General features: G+C 35.8%; 1 protein-coding gene across 1 annotated transcript in view; it reads right to left on the bottom strand.

The window, feature by feature from the left end:
- Positions 1 to 8,509, bottom strand: part of si:ch73-138n13.1 (titin homolog) — a 348,772-nt gene that overhangs the window by 223,957 nt on the left and 116,306 nt on the right. The gene's annotated exons all lie outside the window — the stretch shown is intronic.

Raw genomic sequence — 8,509 nt, 5'->3', positions numbered from 1 at the left:
TGGCAGTTTCACAGGGGGGATGATTTGGACCGTTTTTATTTCAGGGGGGGATGATTTGGACCGTTTTTATTTCAGGGGGGGATGCCATCACCCTCATCCCCCCCTCAACTCCAGTACTTCATAGCAGCAGTTAAATGCAGCCTTCTGTAAGCTTTAAATATCCACTGGGCTTACATCAAATACATCAAAACACAACAATAAAAAACACTTTTCTGAACTTATGATGATGATGATGAAGTTAATTTGGTCGGTCAGTTTCCATTGATAAATACTTAGCATTTCATTTCCTTTTGTAGGAAAGAAATAATAAAAGGAAGGAATAAACCGAGCAAAAGGTGTAGCTGAAGCCTGAGCTTATTGTGTCTACCCTTTTCAACTTTGTTTACTTCATAGTACGAGTACTGTACTAATACAACAAGGACAAACAATCTACAACAACAAAAAAACAGCAAAGTAAACACAAATGCAAAACAAGGGAAGACAAATGTAAATATGACAGAAAAATCAAGTAAAAAACAAACAGAAGACGGATCTAAGAAAAACAACTAACAGAGAAAGTAAATAATCAATGCTTAGAGGAAACAGAAACAATCTCTAGAGTGAAAACAAAAGAAAACCAAACACCAATCATTACATTTTTTGGTATATAAATAATATTCTTACAACAACAATGTATGTATATATATATAGTTTTGTATCACACTAATCAATATGACGTAAAATGGATCACTGCAAAAACTCAAAATCTTAACAAGAATATTTGTCTTATTTCTAGTTAAAATGTCTCATTTTAGTAAAAAAAAATCTTATTACACTTAAAACAAGACTCATCACTGGAAAAAACAACAATTTTCACCTGTTTCAAGTAGATTTTCACTTGAAATAAGTAGAAAAATCTTTTTGCTTGTAATAAGAAGATAAATCTTGTCCCACTGGCAGATTTTTCTACTTATTTCAAGTGAAAATCTACTTGAAACAGGTGAAAATTGTCAAATAAGTTATTTTTCTGGTGTTATTTTTCTGGTGATGACTCTAAATGTTGAAATAGCAGTAAAACCACATTCATTGATGAAATGACATAAGGGATGGAAAGGAGGGATGGCAGTTTTACAGGGGGGATGATTTGGACCGTTTTTATTTCAGGGGGGATGATTTGGACCGTTTTTATTTCAGGGGGGGATGATTTGGACCGTTTTTATTTCAGGGGGGGATGATTTGGACCGTTTTTATTTCAGCGGCGATGCCGTCCCCCCTCATCCCCCCTCATCCCCCACCATCCCCCTCAACTCCAGTAATGGATACATGGACTCAAATAAATAAGTGTTTGTTCTTTTCACAAATGTACTTATTTTACATGTACTTTTTATATAAGTAAACAATATTCTAAAACTCTATAAAATGTACTACAAAAAATTTCAAAAGAAGGTGAGCGTTAACTTGAAAGGACGTCTCTCGCTTCAGTTTGTGTTTCAGGCAAAAGGAGCGACACAACAAAAATTACAGGTAATAATTGTGTTTTTTGTGAAAGGGAAATTGAAACTTTGCAACATCTTTTCTTTCATTGTGATTCAGTGCAGTATTTGTGGAGTGAGATGCAGAGCTGCTACAGTCCAAGGACATGGAGCTACATTTAACAGTGAAGACACTTATATTTGGTGTTTTTGCTGAAGACAAGAATTTGGACTTTGTCCTTAATAATTTGGTGTTATTGGGAAAGTTCTTGATTCACAAATGTAGATACTTTAAGACCAAACCGTGTTTGACCCATTGGAGAAATGAGCTAAAGCTCTTGTTACTGTAATTGATAGGCTAAATGATCAATGCAAAATAAATCTGTATTGACTTATACTAACTTTCATGAGTCAAACCTTTGTTTTCAAAAACTACTAAAGAAACATTTTGAAAACTTGCAGAATATTCCAGGATTTTATTAGCAATTTAAATTGCAATATTTGAACATAACTTAAATTATATTAACATACACAATAAATGTATTAAGTGTACTTATTAATAATCTCTTAACTATCCAGAATGCAAAAAATAAACATTTGTCTAAGACCATCAGCCAATCAAACGTGCGTTTGAGGAAAGAAAAATGGATGGAAGTGAAAATGTAAGTCTGAACATAATGAAAATAATTCACTTAATAATGGTAGGGTCAGTTCTATCCTTACAACATTTGGGAAGACAATCTAAATTACCTTTATATCTGAACTCATTATATAATGCAAATAAGGTTGCTTAAAAGTTGGTGGGGACAATTTGAGCCCCGTGAAAAGTTGGTAGTGTTATGTCCCTACTGTCCCTATGCAAACCCACGCCCTTGGTTTCATATAAAGTTTAGCTATTTAAATGTGTTTAGGAAATTAGTGAGTCGGAAACAACAAATAAAAGCCTTTTTTCCAGGTATTTAAACTTCACTGCAGCAACAGACGGCTGATCAAGGGCTGGAATGGCAGCAAGAAAAGGAGCTTGATGAGGAACAAGCAGATACAAAAATCAGCTGAAGTGTATCATCATATGTTGTGTGATAAAATATCAAGGAAATGTATAATATTTCAGCAGCTCTTATAAAAAAAAAAATAGTTTATGTTAGTTTCAAAGCTTTCCAACTGAGTAGGAAGACTCTTTTGATTGAAGCCTGTTCTTCCATAGATATATATGTCATTTAAATGTTTATGAGGTGGAAAACTGGTGAGAAAACAGACAGAGAAGCATCCTTGTGGATGTGATTGGAGTGTGTTTGCTCACCAACATGGGAAACATTTCCCCCTCATACACTAGTGTGTGGTGGCGGTGACTCAATGCTGCCACCTGTCGGCCGGAGCAGATATTACTCTGTATCTCATTCATGATTCTCTTTCAAGCACTTCTGTGGTCAAACTTTCTTTTCTCCTTAAGATAACTCATGACGATCAGTGGAAAGGACAAGCCAACCATGTACGCATGAAACCAAGCAATGGCAAACGTATATTATACAAGGCTTTATATTTATATTATACATATATTATACACGGCTTTATAAACCTACAGAAGTGATGAGAACCTCCTTTAATGTTTTACTAAGCAGCTTTAAGAGACGTTAGCAAATGTGATCTGTAAACCTTAGGATATTAGTGACTGAAAGGAAGCCAAACATGTCAAGAGGAGACAGTTTAAATCAGGATGAAATACAAGCATAAATACATATGTTCATGTTTTATTTTAGTAAAAATGATCCCTGTTTATATTATTATTATTATTATTATTATTATTATTATTATTATTATTATTATTATTATTATTATTATTATTATTATTATTATTATTAATTAAAATAATAATCAATCCATCCATTATCCATAATAATAATAATAATAATAATAATAATAATAATGGGAATTATATGTTAAATTAATGTAAATGACTAAAAGGCATTAGTTATTTGTTTCATCAGGATGTTTGTCTTTGTCTTTTAGCAAAGTTTAGATTTTATTTGATATTATAATATGTCCTGGAATAGCATATTGACAATATATGTGTTTATATTCTTAGGATGTGAAAAAACTATCTTAATGTTATTAAGACTTTGTTGAAATTGAGCACATTGGACTATTAAATGTATTTTCAGGGAAGTTCCTAGTGAGTAGCAGTTTTTATTCGTGCTGATCATCGACTTGTGAAGTGGCACAAACTGACAAAACTTCCTGAGAAACGTGAGACGCAACAACAGAATATGAAATATCCTGGTGTTTACCGACACTGACTTACTGGACATGCTAAAGCTCGGGGAGGAGAAGGGATTTTTATTGTTAATATTTGAGCAGCATTCATTTACTAAGATGAGAATCTTTAAAGTTTATCATTTTAATGTGACCCTGTGGTTTCGGCCCCAAACACACACTCACCCAATCACTCTGAGCGAATACTAGCATAAAAGAATTCAAATAAAATCATTCAAATTATTAGTAAAGAAACATCTCTTAAATACATACATATAAAACTTATTTAATTATTATTAAATGGCTATTGGTTTACTAAAAATGGCAATGGGTTCAAGTTAGGATAAGTGATTATAACTTAAACACTTTGTCGATGACTAAACATTGTTTGAATTGGTTGTTATTTAAATAAGGTATGATGTTGTATTGTAATAAATTACATCTAAATGTTTAACGGAATGACTGTAACCTTAATGTGAGTGTCAGAAGGAGCACTGGTCTAATTTGACAGAAATCTAAAATATATTTTGTAGTAGAATTTCCTTTTTTTCCCTTTTTTTCTTTTCTATGTTTCTTTTCTTTTTCTTCTACTACCTCTTTAGCTTTGCTTTTAATTTTTTTTCTTGTATTGTATATTATGTGTCGGACCCCGGGAAGAATAGCTGGACAAATCAGATGAAGGGGGGGCGCGCTTTTTGGCATCTAGCGTCGCCACGGTAACGCTTTTGACTGAGAAAAGTAATGCGTGTGGTCGCAGGATGGAGACGCACATTTCTATGTATAACACATCTGGGTGCACGTTACGGTTCGGGCCGTATTAACTGCCGAAGGAATGGCATAAATTCCGCCAAAATGACACGACTAATTCAAAATGGCCGACTTCCTGTTCGGTTTCGGCCATGGCGCTAAGAGACTTTTCTTTACAGTAAGTTGCGACATGATACAGGTGTGTAGGGATTTTCGTGCATGTACGTCAAACCGTATTGTGGGGCTTGAGGTACAAAGTTTTCTAGGGGGCGCTGTTGAGCCGTTAGGCCACGCCCATTAATGCAAACTATTAAAGGTATTGTGACATCATTTTTAACATGCTTTTAACACTATTAAAAGTCTTGGCCAACATCCCTCAAATGTGTCTAAAAGAGTGTAACAAGAAAAACTTCACTCTAGTACTCCATTCCTGGCTTTTTATTACAGTGTTTTTTTGCGCCGTGAAAAACGCTTCCTTTCCCCCCTTTCCTGTCAATCATTGCTCCGCTCCTCCTCCAAACCTCCTCCTCCTCCAGCCATACGCTCACAGCGGCGTCGGAGCGACAGGCGAAGCATGCACGGAAAAGCAGGAGGGCGAACCACAGCAAACAATCATAAAAATAAAGGCATGCAAGCAGCACTGTCCCCTTATCTTAAGTCCAGTCAGTGGCCGCGGGTCTTCTTAGCAGTTTTCCTCCGCTGATGAGAACAGAAGAGGCTCTAAACAGCTCCGTGTTAAGCCCGATTTATGGTTCCGCGTTAAATCGACGCAGAGCCTACGCCGTAGGGTTCAGCGTATGGTGCGCGTCGCCGCGTAACCCTACGCCGTAGGCTCTGCGTCGGTGTAACGCGGAACCATAAATCAGCCTTTATGGTGCGCTGGAGAGGAGAGGAGACAGGGAGCTGGGTGGAGGGGGCGGTGATTTAGCGGGTCGTTACGTAACGGTCCGCCAGCAAACCAGGTGCGCCGTTTTTGCACAGTTATGTTTTTTGGGTGTAATTGATGTCAAGACACCCAACAAAAACACAAAAAATCAAGAAAAATGTGTTTTTCATGTCACAATCCCCTTTAAAATATCACATTTTTCACCAGGCCTGGGTTGGTGCAAAATTTGGTGACTTTTTAGGCACATTTAGAGGGAAAAAAGGCCCTCATTTCGTCAGAAGGAAGGAAGGAAGGAAGGAAGGAAGGAAGGAAGGAAGGAAGGAAGAAAGAAAGAAAGAAAGAAAGAAAGAAAGAAAGAAAGAAAGAAAGAAAGAAAGAAAGAAAGAAAGAAAGAAAGGAAAGGAAGGAAGGAAGAAGGAAGGAAGGAAGGAAGGAAGGAAGGAAGGAAGGAAAGGAAGGAAGGAAGGAAGGAAGGAAGGAAGGAAGGAAGGAAGGAAGGAAGGAAGGAAGGAAGGAAAGAAAGAAAGAAAGAAAGAAAGAAAGAAAGAAAGAAAGAAAGAAAGAAAGAAAGAAAGAAAGAAAGAAAGAAAGAAAGAAAGAAAGAAAGAAAGAAAGAAAGAAAGAAAGGAAAGGAAGGAAGGAAGGAAGGAAGGAAGGAAGGAAGGAAGGAAGGAAGGAAGGAAGGAAGGAAGGAAGGAAGGAAGGAAGGAAGGAAGGAAGGAAGGAAGGAAGGAAGAGAAGGAAAAAATTCCTACAGATACAATAGGGCCTTTGCTCTGTCAGTGCTCGGGCCCTAATAAAAAATAAAACTATAACTATAACACTAACAAGACTTTCTTAAGTCTTAAACTGAACTTAAAGGGAGTAACTTTAATCATTCTGAATGTTAATTGTTTTAAACCATTAACGGGTATGAGGTACAATATTGTCAGATACCTGGTATAGACAGTGCAGATTATGATTGTTGTCATCGACCAATGGCCTGGCAGAACACCAGGTTGAGCTGTTAATCCACATAGAGAAATAATCTGATGGCCATAAGAAGATTGAACAGCAGACAAAGTTATGTTACATACGGGACAGATCCTGCCTGATTAAATCAACTTTACGCTAAGGTAAAGTGTCATGAAGTTTCAGAGCCAAACAGCTCCCTCATCCTCAAAGCTGTAACATTAAAACATGAGATTGTATTTTACCTGCAGGGTTTTGATTGAACCTTCACCCCCCGATGAGGAAGAGGCTAACGTTAAAAGCTCTTATCCTCTTTCATGCACAAGTCCTGCTTTGTTCCTTCAGCACAGGAATCTTAACCAGCCTTAAAACAAAGCAAGAGAATATGACACATGACAAAATACAGGATTGAAGTAAAAACAAACCACAGAAATGATTCCAGTGAGACTTTAGAAGAAAAAAAAACTTCAGCTCAAGTGTAAAAAAACAACTGTGTGGTATTTTTCTATTTTTCTTCAGAAAGCAAGAAAGTGAAGACACAATAGTGTTTTCCAGTCATAACCTTGCAATTTGACTTGTGGAGTAATCCTTGGGGATTTCAAAACGATTAATAGATCTATTAATAGAATAGATAGATTCTTACTATTTATGACATCAACAGTTACCAAATATGCATTTTTCTTTACAAGATATTTTCCTCAGAAGGAAATGTTCCTGAGCAGTTTAGGACAAACTTTGCTACAAACTCTCATTTCATTCTTACTCAACACGGCAGGCCCTCGCCCTACATCCGCCTTAATGTCTGGAATCTAAGACCATTTCTGTTTAGGTTTAGAGGTGTCCAAAGTTTAGAATAGTTGGTACCAGATTGCAAACAATTGTATCTCCCTATCCATCTTCAAAAGTCGCTCAAGAGAACATTTAATTGAACAATGTAGTGAAGAAACTCTTGCTTTTCCCACTGTTAATGTTTCTTTTGCACTTCATATTGTGTGTTGCCATTTGTTCAGCATAATATTCATATTTCTCATGATCATGTGATCATAGGTCTACGGTATTTTTTTATTTTCATTCATGTTCTGCATGCAATTTGTATGATGTATTATTTATTTTTATTTTTATGATTTTGTTTCCTCATAACTATATTGTTAAATGTTATTAGGTGGGGTCTACTGGCTCGCTCGCTCCTCCCTGCACAGTTTTCACACTTTAACTGCACTTATTTGTGTGATGTTATTTTTATTGTATGTGCTAAATAAACTAAACTAAACTAAACTAAAATACGTGACATAGTGCCCATACATTTATGACTAATACTAATTACACAACCAGCACTGCTCACAGTAGACCACAAACAATACAAACAATCCTGACAATAAAAACCATTCTGCAACGGGCATAAATAACATCTGTAAATATCCATCTGTTTTTCTTTTTGTATACTAGAATTTTTTTATTTATTACTATTTTTATTCTCCTTCTTATTCTTATTATTATTATTATTGTATATACTGTTTATAGTGTTATAGTGTTTATTATTATTATTATTGTTGTGTGATATTGTGTGATATTGATGCCTCTTGTTTTTGCACTATCCCCTTTGCTGCTGTAACCTGGAAATTTCCCCTCTGGGGGACTATTAAAGGATTTTCTTATCTTATCTTATCTTAATGTGTGAGCGAAACAAAACCCTACATTGTTGTCTATAATGTTTTCAAACTACTCGAAAATAGCTGAAAGTCTCAGCGTTCATGTCATAAATTGATTCATAATAGTTGGTTGTATTCTCCATGGTTTGTTGGGATATACACAGTTTAGTTAGTTTAGTTTTCCCAGTACTGGAGTTGAGGGGGATGAGGGGGAATGAGGGGGATGGCATCCCTCCTGAAATAAAAACGGTCCAAATCATCCCCCCTGTAAAACTGCCATCCCTCCTTTCCATCCCTTGTCATTTCATCAATGAATGTGGTTTTACTGCTATTTCAACATTTAGAGTCATCACCAGAAAAATAACTTATTTGACAATTTTCACCTGTTTCAAGTAAATTTTCACTTGAAACAAGTAGAAAAATCTGCCAGTGGGACAAGATTTATCTTCTTATTACAAGTAAAATCTTGTTCCACTGGCAGATTTTTCTACTTATTTCAAGTGAAAATCTACTTGAAACAGGTGAAAATTGTTGTTTTTTTCCAGTGATGAGTCTTGTTTAAGTGTAATGAGATT

The sequence above is a fragment of the Cololabis saira genome, chromosome 9 (assembly GCF_033807715.1).
Source record: "Cololabis saira isolate AMF1-May2022 chromosome 9, fColSai1.1, whole genome shotgun sequence".
NCBI classification, from domain to species: Eukaryota; Metazoa; Chordata; class Actinopteri; order Beloniformes; family Belonidae; genus Cololabis; species Cololabis saira.
This window is presented reverse-complemented; position numbering and strand designations above follow the sequence as displayed.